Below are 14517 nucleotides of genomic sequence, written 5' to 3'. Positions count from 1 at the left end.
AATGTACGTGGCAGAGGGGCATTGCTGGCACATGATGGCATATATCACATTAGTAGATGTGCAGGTGAATGAGTCCCTGATGTGGCTGATGTGGTTGGGCCCTCTGATGATGTTGCTAGACAAGATATGGGGACAGAGTAGGCAACGAGGTTTGTTACAGGGATTGGTTCCTTGGTTAGTGTTTCTGTGATGTGGCGTGTAGTTGCTGGTGAGTATTTGCTTTAGGCTGGGGGGCTGTCTGTAAGTGAGGACTGGCCTGCCTTCCAAGGTCTATGAGAGTGAGGGATTGTTTTCCAGGATACGTTGTAGATCATTGATGATGTGCTGGAGAGGGTTTAGCTGGGGACTGTACGTGATGGCTTGTGGTGTTCTGTTGTTTTCCTTGTTGGTCCTGTCCTGTAGTAGATGACTTCTGGGTACCTGTCTCACTCTGTCAATCTGTTTTCTCACTTCACCAAGTAGGTATTGTAATTTTAAGAATTCTTGATAAAAATCTTGTAGGTGTTTGTCTCTGTCTGAGGGATTGAAGCAAATTTGGTTGTATCTTAGGTCTTGGCTGTACAGTGGATCATGTGATGTGTCCTGGATGGAAGCTGGAGGCATGTAGGTAAGTACAGCAGTCAGTAGGTGTCATAGGTTTCTCCCCCACTTGGAGCTGTTGGGTTCCAAGATGGGGACCTGCATGGACTCCTCTAAACTAAAATCCTAGTTTAGATCTGGTTCTCGCTGCCACCAGTTACGTTTTAAGTGAGTAACACACTGCCTGTTCCCCCAAAATTTCCCTGGGAAACACAGATTCAATCTCCTTGAATCTCACCAGAGAGAGAGAAACAGCCAGTTCCCCGCCCCCCCCCCCCTTCCCTCTCTCCAGCCTGCTCCGGAGAGATTACACATCGAGTCAAATCCTTGACTCAACACAAAGAGGGACTCACCTCCCCCTCCCCTTCCCTAGTCCTGGAGAGAGATACCTTGATTCAAACTCCTTGAATCAAACAAAGAGGGATTCCCTATCTCCCTGCCATCCCTTTCCCCTAGTCCTTGGGAAAAATTCCTTGATTCAGACTCCTTGAATCAAACAAAGAGGGATTCACTTTTCCCCCTCCCCTCCCCTGAAAATCCAAACAAGGGAAGAAATCAATCAAGTTCTAAAAAAGAAAAGATTTTATTAAAGAAAGAAAAAAAGTACACTATCTCTGTATTACCAGGATGCAAAATACAGAGTTTAACTTATAAAAACTGGAGAGACTTCCCCTCCCTCCTCCTCAGCATAATTAAAGTAACAGCAAACAGGAATAAAGAATTTCTTCAGCAAACACACAATTGCAAATGTAGAAATCAAATTATAAGACTAATCCGCCTTTCTAATTAATACTCACTATTGGATAGTAGGAACTACTCCAGGAGAACTTGGAGACATGTCTGGCCTCTCTTAGATCCAAAGAGAGAACAGAGCAAACAAGGAACACAGACAAAGGCTTCCCTCCACAGAGATTTGAAATTATCCTATCCCTTGATTGGTCCTCTGGTCAGGTGTTTCTCAGGTTACTGGGCTTGTTAACCCTTTACAGGTAAAAGAGACCTTAACCCTTAACTATCTGTTTATGACAGCAGGTTTCCAGTATAGGATGGTGTTTATGTGACCATCACTTATTTGTGCTGTAGTGTCCAGGAAGTGGATCTCTTGTGTGGACTGGTCCAGCTGAGGTTGATGGTGGGGTAGAAATTGTTGAAATCCAGGTGGAATTCTTCAAGGGCCTCCTTCCCGTGGGTCCGTATGATGAAGATGTCGTCAATGTAGTGCAAGTGGAGGAGGGGTGCTAGGGGATGAGAGCTGAGGAAGCGTTGTTCTAAATCAGCCATAAAAATGTTGGCATACTGTGGAGCCATGTCGGTACCCATAGCAGTGCCGTTGTAACTGTTGGATGCTCTCATTTTTATGGAGGTGCTGGTCATGGCTCCATAGTTAAGGTGGTGTTGGAATTTGTACTGAAAGCAGGACTAAACCACCTTTGTTACATATTTAAATAGTTATTTTGCACTAAACTTGGCTCAGTTTTTCTTCATAGGTTAATTGAAATTTCTACATCATTTCCTTGACAACAGGTATTTTCAGGTTTATTTTGAAAGGCTTAATAGCTAAAATATTAGCAAGATTTTTTTTGCAATGTTAGCATAATGTATCTGTGCAGATAGAAAGAGACTTGCGTGTTGTAAGAGGACTAGGGGAAGTGATTACTGAAGTCAGGGAATAAAACTTTTACAGGGACAGTTCCAGGAGGCATTTGTGAGTGAATGTAGCTTAGTGCAACAGAAAACACCGGCTACCATTGTAAATGTGTCTGGTCTGTTTCTGAGATGCTGATACAGCAGAGCTATCCTGTTCTGCTGCTACTATGGACATGTATTGCACAAAAAGGAAAGTTGTTAAAATGAAAGACATGCCCTTAGCTGATAGATAGTAAGTGTCTTGTAAAACTTATTGCTACAATATTTGACAAAGTATAAAGAAAAGTTTGATATAAATTATTTCAGAAGTCATCTTTAATAGGGAGTTCTGTGACTTAGAACCTAGAGGTCTGTTTATCTTGGGCCATCCAGCCAGCTTCTGACATCAAGATGCATCAATGTGATGCCATATTGTAGAAGTCAGTGAGCCATAACTGAGACCTGATTTTCAGAGGTACTGAATGCTCACCATTCCTATTAAGTTTATTTGGAGCTGTGGAGACTCAGCACTTTTGAAAATTAGGCCCCTAGTTTAATAATTCCTGTCCATATTAGTTATGGAGAAAAATCCTTTCAAATAAGAACTTTGTGCTAGACTCAATAGCTTCATTCATCATTTTCTTGTATGACCTCCTTCTTCCCCCACAGATTAGTAAGAATTGCAGCAAATTGAACAAAAATCTTGTACATTGGGAGAGAGAGTCTTGGGGGTCTGACTCATTACTGAGTTATTCTAGTTTTGTGTACAGATAACTTCACAACCAATGAATTCATAATGGCATAAAACTGGAGTAGCCCAGTGGTGAATCAGCCCCTTCATATTAATTCATTATATTTGAAAACTTTATTTAAAATATGGAGTGCTATATATTTACTGGTACACTCCAACTGCCTTATGCTGGTCTGGCAATGAAAAGCAGCCATAAACCTGGTTTAATCTATCATTTAAACTGGGATTACAGATTATTTTTTGTCAATGGAGCAGTACAAAGCAACTGGTGATTCAGGCCCAGAATAAGTAGTGGTGTTGAAGTTGTTCTTCCTAATACTACGAGAGAACAATGATTCTTACTGGCTTTTATACAGAGTGCTGATCCAGAGTTTGGTATAAGCAGAGCTCCATAGTAAAGATATCTGTTTCAGAGCTTTATTACTATTATTTTTTGTTCCTGTGCAAAGCAATGGATAAGAAACTTAATAGGATGGGGAAAGAAAAAGCCACGGAGAAAATATTATTTCATTCTCTAGATTGAAGTTTTGGGTTATTCTGTGTATTGGAATAACAGGAAATCCCTTATATTGTTTCAACTTTAATAACATCACATATCCCATTGATGCAGAATACTGCTATGTTTTAAAATTTTATATTTTGGTTACTACCTTTTGGTAAGATATCAGATGCTCAGCCAAACAAATGTTTGGGAGTGTTAGGCAGATGGATTGAGCAAAGAAATCCCTCCCTGTGTAGGTAAATGTTAATCTTTTCTCATACCAGTTTTTATTATATGACTCCCTATCTGGTGTTATGAGAGAGAATAAATAGCAGATTACTTATCATTCAGATTACTTATCAATCCCATTCCCTCTTATTCATCTCTCAAAATTAAAGTCCCAATTTTTCAATCTCTTCATATGGAAGCCTTTTCCATGGCCATCATCATTGTTGTTACTTCTGTCTAGACCTCTTCTTTATTTCATATATAAAACTTCATATAACTATATATATATAATTTCTGTTTGTTTATAAATGTGTGTATGTATGTGTACACATACACTCATGTCTATATATATAAAAAAGATATCTGTTTATCTATCGCCTGAGGGAATTCTATGCTACTATGTGCATAATTAATGAGCCCCACAGACTTTTAATTTTTTGCACAGAAAAAAGCTTTTGCACAGAAAAAAATGTTGCTGCAGTTCTGCCTTTTTCCCACCAGAGGGCACTGTAGGGATAGAACAAAGCAGCAGCTTCGGGACAGCTAAGGAAGAGAGAGCCTGACTTCTTCATAGCACCTGTCAGGCCAGGTCAGGAGACAGGGGCTATGGGGAGACAGACAGTGTGATGTGCTGGGGGGGTTAAACAGGGGCTCATAAGGGCCAGTGGGGGAGGACAGATTGGCGCAGGGGCTGAATGGGAGCGGAGGCACAGGGACATGGGGGGAGGGAGTGCAGAGCTACATAGTGACAGGGGGTGGCCGACTGGGGGCACAGACATTGGGGACAGGGGAGGAGTGCAGGGCCACATCAGGTTGGGGGGAGGGGGTGTCTGAGTGGGGGTGGAGCGACACATGTGGACAAAGGTGCAAGGACACAGGGGAGTGCAGGAACACATGGGGCCAGGAGTAGATGTGCCTGATTAAATGGGAGAGGCAAGGGGTCTGCACAGGGGATGCGCCCTAACAATTCCCCTCCCCCCCAAAAAAAACCCTGGTCCATACTTTTCCCATCCATCCCCAACAACCCTCCAAGTTCACACCCAGGCTCCTTCCCAGCAATTTACGTCCCTCTCCCTCAGCTCCTCTGTTACCCCCAACTCCCCCAAGCCTTTGCACTGCTTCTGAGGGGTGCACAAAATACGGTTCTGTATTGTAGTTTACATGAATTATTACTCAGAGTTTTGCATTAGTATGCCTAGTAAGGAATCTATTTGTCAAAAAACATTTCCTGAATCTTTTTCTGGTCTGTATTGTTACAGACATACTTGCTAACAGATATTTTGAAATAAATGACCAAAATAATTGAAATTGTTGTGATTATATTGTGTCATTTTGACAAATAAAGTATGCAGTATTTTGCAGAATTTTAAAATATCGTGCACACAGTTTTTAGTTTTTTGGTGCAGAATTTCCCCAGGAGTAATATCTATCTATGCACAATCAGTAAACAGAAAAACATATATATATATATGTTATATAAGTATAATATATACTTTTTTCTCCTTATGCATCATTGTGACAGCTAAGATCAGCTGGAGCACTTTTGCAGATAGTCGCTTGATGTGCACTTTTGATGGTTGGAGGCAGGACATTCTTGGATGTGGAGGGTGTACGACTATGGTGCTCACTCCCTGTGGTGATAAGTCAGTGCTCTGTTGCTGATGTTCAGTGAATGGTGCAAGGCTCATCAATTCAGCCCAAAGTGCTTAGTTTAATTGAAAGCACTTTTCTCCTTTTCTTTGCTCCCTTTTGCTGTCAGGTTATTTCAGTGACTGAGAGTTACATGTGTTTCTTGAGTAATGTTCCCTGGTACTGTGGTGATAGATGAAGTATCAATTATTAAAATAGATGAAGTATTCAAAGTCACAAGTAAGGCTTCTTCTTCGAGTGATTGCTCCTATGCATTCCAGTCAGGTGTGCGTGCCGCGCGTGCACGGCTCTTCGGAAGATTTTTACCCTAGCAACACCGGCGGGCCGGCTGGGCGCCCCCTGGAGTGGCGCCGCTATAGCGCTAGATATATACCAAAGCCGGCCCGTCCGCTCCTCAGTTCCTTCTTCCCGCCCGTGACGGCCGTTGGAACAGTGGAGTGCTCGTTTGTCCTCCACATCCCTAGCTCACCTTGGTTCTAGTTTTGTAGTTAGTGTATATAGTAGTAGTTAGTTAAGTAAGTTGTTAGGTAGATTAAGGGGAATTAGGGGGCCTTAGCCTCTCTTTTCCCATCCGGTGCGGGCGTATGCCCAAGCCACCGGGGTTTAAGCCCTGTGCGGCTTGCCAGCGGCACATGCCTATTGGGGACCCTCACGACTCCTGCCTGCGTTGTCTTGGTGAGGCCCATCGACCAGATAAGTGCCCTATTTGCAGATCGTTCAAGCCTAGAACGAAAAAGGAGCGGGACATTAGATTAAGGCAGCTCCTAATGGAATCGGCTCCGCCGTCGTCCTCGGCGCGGAGCGCTCCAGCGGTTCCCGACCGGTCCGGTACCGAGACGCTTAAGAAGCAACTGGCACCGAAGCCCCGGCACCGTTCCCTCTCACCATCGGGGAAATGGAAGCCGCAGCCAAAGTCTGGGAAGTCTGCTGTATCGAGACCACTTGTCCAGCAGCCAGTGTCGACCCCCTCGGTACCGACCTCGACAGCACACGGACCGTGCGCGGTACCGTCGACTCCGGCGCCGACAGGGCCATTGAGTCCGGTACCTCCGCACTCCCCGGTGCAAACCGTGGTCAAGCTGCCTCTCCCGTCCACGCCCGAGACGTTCTCGACGGCGAGGGAGCTCATAGAGCTAACAGAGGCACCTAGCCTCCGGCCCCCGGCACCGCTGGTGCGGGCTGTGCAGTCAGTGGGCAAGCCGGCGATGATACGGCCTACTTCCCCTGACAGACGGGATAGAAGGCGATCCAGGTCCCACTCCCGATCCCGATCTCGGAGACGGTCACCTTCACGCTGATCCAGGTCCCGGCACCGGTCACCATCCCGATACCGCTCTCCGTCTCGGCGCTGGTCGCAGTCCCGGTACCGCTCCTCATCGCGGTACCGGTCGCACTCCCGGAGGCGATCCCGGTCCCGGTCTCCGGACCGTCGGCACTGAAGAAGGTCCGGATCCCGGCACCACTCCCATCACCGTTCTCGGAGCCGCTCCCGTCGACGACGGTCGAGATCGCGGTCGACCTCCCGGTACTCACGCGGTCGACGGTCCCGCTCTCGCTCCCTGTACCGCGACGATCGGCACCGGTTCCCGGCACCGTCCACGGACAGACTAGTGGCATCGACGGCACAGTCCCTGAGCACCTCTGCCCCCCCGTGGCCTTCCCGCCAACCGTCGGTCGCCTCGCACGAGGGCAGCGGTGGAGATCACCGGGCGGACCCCCAAGGACAGGACCACGGTCAGGGGCGGCTCTAGACACCAGCGCGCCAAGCAGGCGCTTGGGGCGGCCGTTTCCCGGGGGGGCGGCATTTGGCTCCGGTGGAGCTCCCGCCGGCATGCCTGCAGCAGGTCCACCGGAGCCCGGGACGAGCGGACCTGCCGCAGGCAGGACTGCGGCGGGTCCCGTCTTCCCGCAGCTCCGGGTGAGCTCCCGCCGGCATGTCGGCGGCCGGTCCGCTCGTCCCGGGCTCCGGTGGACCTGCCGCAGGAATGCCGGCAGGAGCTCAACCGGAGCCGCGGGAAGAGGGGACCCGCCGCGGGACCGGGGAAGGGCGGCGCAGCGCTCCGCGCTGCTTGGGGCAGCCCGATTTCTAGAGCCGCCCCTGACCACGGTCCACAGCAATGGGGCTTCTGGACCCCCTGGGCCTTTCACGAGGCTCAAGGCGCCCCCTCCCTCCAGCGACCCAGGCCCTCCGACCACAGGATGCCTGAAGCCACTGTCAGCAGGCCACCTCCATCACCTCCGGTTGAGGTTCCGCCGCCACCTGTACTGGCGGAACATCCCGTAGAGGCGGAGGCTTCGCACCCCATGGACGAACCACAGTTACAAGCCATGGGTCAGGGCCATTCCTCGTCTTCCTTGCCGGACGAGGCGGTGGCGGGGTCCTCATCATCGGACCCCCACCGATTGACTTGCGTGCCCATCAGGACCTCCTCCGTCGGGTGGCACAAGCCATCAACCTCCCGGTCGCAGAGGTCACTGAGGACGAGGATCCGGTTACTAATGTGATTGGAGCTGAGGCCCCGATATGAGTGGCACTGCCCTTCATTCGCACGATTCAGAAAAATGCCACTACAATCTGGCAATCACCTGCGTCCATCCCTCCCACTGCTCGAGGCGTGGAGCGAAAGTACTCAGTGCCCCCGACCGGGTACGAGTACCTGTATACGCACCCGGCCCCAGACTCCTTCGTTGTGCAGTCGGTGAATGACCGGGAAAGAAATGGACAGCCCGCGCCAGCGCCGAAGTCCAAGGACGTGCGCAGGATGGACCTGTTGGGCCGGAAGGTCTATTTGGCTGGCGGCCTTCAACTACGGATATCCAATCAGTTGGCTCTCCTTAGCCGCTATGCCTACGACAACTTCGTGGCCCTCTCTAAGTTTACGGAGTTGATTCCCACATCCTCCAGGCAGGAGTTCTCTGCCCTGCTAGAAGAGGGCAAGAAAGCCTCCAGGTCCTCCATCCAGGCCTCACTGGACTCTGCAGATTCCGGAGCCAGGACTTTGGCATCAGGAGTGACCATGAGGAGGATCTCCTGGCTGCAATCGTCTGCCTTGCCGCCAGAAGTCCAGTATACCTTGCAGGACCTGCCCTTCGATACCAAGGGCCTATTCTCGGAGAAAACAGACTCCAGAATCCAGACCCTTAAGGATGGCCGTATTGCCATCCGCACCCTGGGCATGCACACGCCTGCTACCCAGCGGAGGTCCTTCAGGCAGCAGCCCTATCGGCCATTTAATCAGTCCAGGTCGAGGCCTGATAATGGACGCAGAGGCAGACTGAACCGCCGTAGACCATCGGGCAATCGGCGTACCCAGTCCCAGGCGCCCTCTAAAGCCCCTCAAGGGCAGAAACAGGCATTTTGATGGGACGCCCGAGGACGGCCCATCAGTCTCGTTACCGGATCCTTCCCCGTTATTTTTCAACCGTCTTTCCCACTTCCTCCCGGCGTGGTCCCAGATTACAATGGACAACTGGGTGCTACGCACGGTAGAGTCCGGTTACTGTCTTCAGTTTGTTTCGCCCCCTCCCTCCCACCCACCCACCCCGTCCCTCTTCAGGGACCCCTCTCACGAGCAAGTCCTCTTACAAGAGGTCGAGTCTCTGCTGAGCTTGGGTGCCATAGAGGAGGTGCCGAGCGATATGCGAGGCAGGGGATTTTATTCCTGATATTTCCTAATCCCCAAGGCGAAGGGAGGTCTACGACCCATACTCGACCTCCGAGAGCTCAACAGGTACCTGCTCAAGCTCAAGTTTTGCATGGTGACCCTGGGGACTATCATCCCCTCCCGGGATCCGGGAGACTGGTTTGCCGCCCTCGACATGAAGGACGCATATTTCCATGTCACGATTTACCCTCCTCATCGACGCTACCTGCGTTTCCTTGTCAACAGCACGCACTACCAGTTTGCAGTGCTACCCTTCGGCCTCTCCACAGCGCCGAGGGTCTTCACCAAGTGTATGGCAGTGGTTGCCGCGGCCCTCCACCGTCGTCGGATACACGTCTACCCGTATCTCGACGATTGGCTGGTCCGTGGACCATCCCGCCAACTGGTAGCAAGTCACATGACCACGATCCTAGCCCTGTTTCAGCGCCTAGGACTTATGATAAATGCCGAGAAGTCAACGTTGACTCCATCGCAAAGGGTGGAGTTCATCGGAGTGGTCCTGGATTCCAATTTGGCCAGGGCCTGCCTGCCCCAGCCTCGGCATCAGTATCTGGTCTCCCTAGTTCGGGGCCTACAATCCTTTCCAACTACAACGGTGCGTTCCTGCCTCCGCCTCCTGGGCCACATGGCTTCGTGCACGTTCGTCACTCCGTACGCGAGGTTGCACCTTCGCCCGTTTCAAACTTGGCTTGCGTCGGTGTACCGGCCCCACCGCAACTCCATGGATATGGTAGTCACGCCCACGAAGCTGGTCCTCGCTTCGCTCACCTGGTGGCTGGACCCAGAAGTGGTGTGTGCCGGAGTCCCATTCCACCCTCCTCAACCATCCGTCACCCTGACCACGGATGCTTCAGAGCTAGGGTGGGGGGCACACCTAGCCGACCTGCACACCCAAGGTCTCTGGTCGCCCCGAGAACTCTCCTTACATATCAATGTCAGGGAACTGCGGGCGATTCGCCTCGCGTGTCAAGCCTTCCGCTCCCGTCTCCAAGGGCGTTGTGTCGCGGTGTTGACGGACAACACAACGGCGATGTTTTATGTCAACAAGCAGGGTGGGGCCCGATCCTCCCTACTTTGCACAGAAGCGATGCTCCTGTGGGACTTCTGCATAACCCACTCAATTCACCTGGTAGCGTCCTATCTTCCAGGAGTGCAGAACACGCTGGCCGACCGTCTCAGCAGGTCGTTCCTTTCACACGAGTGGTCGCTGCGTCCAGATGTGGTGTACATAATTTTCCGCAGGTGGGGGTTTCCCCAAATAGACCTGTTTGCCTCCAGAGAGAACAGGAAGTGCCACCAGTTCTGTTCTTACCAGGCTCGCACCCCGGGCTCCCTGTTGGACGCATTCCTCTGCTCCTGGACGGGTCACCTCCTATATGCCTTCCCTCCATTCCCGCTCGTACATCGGGTGCTTCTCAAGCTTTGGAGGGACAAGGCCCACCTCATACTCATCACTCCGGCCTGGCCGAGGCAGCACTGGTACATGCTGCTGCTCGAGCTCTCCGTTCGGGATCCCATTCCCCTCCCGTTGTGGCCGGATCTGATAACGCAGGACTTCGGCAGGCTCCGCCACCCGGACCTGCAGTCCCTCCATCTTACAGCCTGGTGCCTGAGTGGTTGACCCACGCGGAGCGTGCCTGTTCGGTGGCAGTCCAGCGAGTCCTGCTAGAGAGCAGGAAGCCCTCCACTCGCTCGACTTACCTCGCGAAATGGAAGCGATTCGCAATCTGGTGCGATCAGAGAGACCTGAATCCATTCGTCGTCCCTATACCAACGATCCTGGACTACCTCTGGTCACTTAGGGAGCAAGGTCTCGTGGTCTCATCGTTGAAAGTGCACCTAGTGGCCATATCCGCCTTTTGGCCGCCCGTTGGTCACCGGTCCATCTTCTCCGATCCGACGGTTTCCCGCTTCCTCAAAGGCCTAGATCGCTTGTTCCCGCCAGTACGGCGTCCTACTCCGTCCTGGGATCTGAATCTGGTTTTGACCAGGCTCATGAGAGCCCCCTTTGAGCCCTTGGCCATGTGTTCCCTGCTCCATCTGTCGTGGAAAACAGCGTTCCTCGTCGCCATAACCTCAGCGAGGCGAGTTTCCGAGCTTCATGCCCTGACGGCTGGTCCACCGTACACCATCTTTCATGCAGACAAGGTTCAGCTTCGGCCACACCCGGCCTTCCTCCCTAAGGTGGTGTCGGCCTTCCATTTAAACCAGGACATTTTTCTTCCTGTTTTTTTCCCGAAGCCTCACGCCTCGAGTCGGGAACAACAGCTTCACACCCTGGACGTCCGCAGGGCCCTTGCTTTCTACATAGAGCGAACAAAATCCTTCCGGCGTTCGCCCCAACTATTCATAGCAGTTGCGGAGCTTATGAAAGGCAAGCCTGTCTCCTCTCAGAGGATTTCCTCCTGGGTCACTGCATGTATCCGAGCATGCTACGAGCTTGCTTGTGTACCAGCTAACCGTCTCACCGCTCACTCTGCGAGAGCTCAAGCCTCATCTGGCCCATGTCTCCATCCAGGACATCTGTAGAGCGGCCACCTGGTCTTCTGTCCACACCTTCGCTTCCCACTACGCATTGGTGCAGCAGTCCAGAGACGATGCAGCCTTCGGCTTAGCAGTCTTACACTCTGCCACGTCTCACTCCGACCCCACTGCCTAGGTAAGGCTTGGGAATCACCTGACTGGAATGCATAGGAGCAATCACTCGAAGAAGAAAAGACGGTTACTCACCGTTGTTCCAGACTCGCCTTCCTTCCCCACTGTCGGAGTAGCCGGCAAGAAGGAACTGAGGAGCGGACGGGCCGGCTGGGGTATATATCTAGCGCTATAGCGGCACCACTCCAGGGGGCGCCCAGCCGGCCCACCGGTGTTGCTAGGGTAAAAATCTTCCGAAGAGCTGTGCACGCGCGGCGCACACACCTGACTGGAATGGATAGGAGCAACACATCTCGAAGAACAACAGTTACAATGGTGAGTAACCGTCTTATTCATTAGTAAGCAGAATAATTTTACAAAATCTTAGAACTTTTCCCTACACCCAACAGTAACAATAATGTCTGTGCAGCTATTGAAACTCTAGCATGTGAAAAGCCACTTGCTGTTGATTTTGGAGGGATTGTTAGTGGTTAGCAATCAGTGTATTGGGAGAGTGACAAAGTGCAGTACAAGTGAAATCCTGGATACACCCTGATGGGACCTGAATGGATCACATGCAGTGGGAAAATCTGGACACCCACACCAAATGTCTGGGTAAGAGGAACTGTTCCTTTGTTCTTTCCAATAGATTGGATCTCTTTAGAGATGGACCCAAACCAAATTTCGAAATCTAAGCACTCTCAAAACTAGATGAGTGGTTCCTGAATTTGGATTTAAATGTCATGGCTGATCTCTAATGGACAAAACATGATCACTGCATCCAAATATCCCTGATCTGGATCTGCATTTTGTGGCTTGAAACCATGTCTAATCTCTAGGATTTTCTATTAACGAGATCTTTGCAGCTAATTTGAAAGTTCCAAATAGCATGAAATGATGAATTACAGAATGAACCCAGCATGCCAAACTCTGAATTAGGTGGGTCTGTGTTATACTCTTGTAATAATTTCTAGATTTAGTTTTTAACAATGCAACAGAATTTCCCTCATTTGATTAAATTCCATGAAACAAATGTTTGTTATCAATAACCCTAACAGTGTGTATTGACACAGAACTTGAATACTGGTTAGAAATAACCATGACAAGGAATGTGAAAGGGAAACTGCATTGTATCTATCAGAAGGGGATAGAGCTTCAGCATTAGGGTCTGTGATGATTCCTTATGAGTCAGTGTCTCCTGCATAGCTGCATTTTTATGCACGTTATGTTCATATTATGTACATATTCACTGCTTTCCTTCCTGCATAGCAATGAAAAATCCAGTGATTGGGAGGGTCTGCTAACTACATATGCCTACATATAAATAGGATAGTACTATGCTGGGCATGCAACAAGATTAAAAACAGCAGCCAATGGTATAAAGACGTGGGATATATACTGTATGTGAAAAGATGCATATAATCACCACTGTTTGGTTAAAAATTATAAAATGGCACTAGGAAGTCATATATTTTATAGAGCCACTAATGTTTGTATTAGAGTTATGTTGTGGATTATATATTTGATGCAATTCAGTAAGCTAATGAGTTTTGACCCCTATCCCTTGTCAGGCTAGCACTATAATATAAACTAGAATGAACACAGGTCCCCAATACATCAAACTTGCACACCAATGCACAACCTATGCTCTTACATAAATTATACAAACATACTGGCACATCTGACCATCAGACTTTCTTCCTCAACAGTGCTAAGGTTTTGCGTTAAATGCAAGTTTGATGAAGCTGGAAAATGTAATGTTTTTGGTTAATGTTGGAGATGAAAGTGAAAGCCTTATGGAGAGCAGGAGCATATATCAATAGCACTGTAGGCAATATGAAAGTGGAAACATTAACAAGTTTTCCACCTGAACTTATTCATGCTTCAGATTTTGGATGGATGGGGTGTGTTCTGCTGCCACCTTAACTGTAACTAAATGTAGGTTTTGCTTGCTAATTAATTTTCTGGATTTGTTATTGTCCATTGAAATCTGTGCTTGCCATGTGCACATATATTCTGTTAAATGATTAGGTTGTTACAATTTTTTATTTACTTTGAGGGCATTTTAAGGCCTCTTTTCATGTCATTTGCCTGATGCACATATTATTAGTGCAGAAGAGTGGAAGATGGAGGCCTTCCCATCAGTGAATGGCTAATTCAATAAGTATTGGAAAATATGAATCTATCTACAGGATGGAGAAACATATAGCCTTCCTTAGGTCTCAGTCTTGTTCCCACTGACTTCAAACAGGAACAAGAGTAGACCCTATATCCAAACTTGAGGTTCACTCCTGCAACTCTTACTCTCAGAAGTGTTCCTTTCATTTTCATCTTTCTTTTTCCTTGTCAGCTTTGTGAATTTTATAGCTGCATTCATAAATATTATTTAACTTAGACTTGAATTAAGATATTGGGTCTGATTCTCCAGTGTCATGCGCCTTACATAGCGCTTTACACCCTGCAGAGGGAGTACAAAACAGAACTGTTTTACATCCTTTGCACAGAGATAAATGGGTGTAGAAGGTACAAGGCACTGGAAAATCAGGTCCTGTCATTTTCAGATTTTTTTGGTTTAGCACCTTGTAGCCTCACTAAACAGCCACTGGAGGCAAAAAAATTGCTTCTCTCCAATGGCCGAAGATGTGCACAGTTGATTCAAGGCAACCACACAGTGGAATTTACATGCAGTGAAAGATACACCCTCACAACCCCTGCAGTCAGGAAGTGTGTTAATGGGCACATGGACTTGCCTTCATATATCTTTGGTAAATCTGCACCGTATTCTGATCATTTTAGTTTCTCAGTTGTATTTGATCTCTCATGTACAGTCATTTGTGTATGTAGCCTGTATTGTACTGTGTGTGTACTAGACTGTGGCCCCTACCCCTTCCATTAAAGATAGA

The sequence above is a fragment of the Mauremys reevesii genome, linkage group 8 (genome assembly GCF_016161935.1).
Source record: "Mauremys reevesii isolate NIE-2019 linkage group 8, ASM1616193v1, whole genome shotgun sequence".
Lineage (NCBI taxonomy): Eukaryota > Metazoa > Chordata > Testudines > Geoemydidae > Mauremys > Mauremys reevesii.
Note: the sequence above shows the minus strand (reverse complement) of the source record.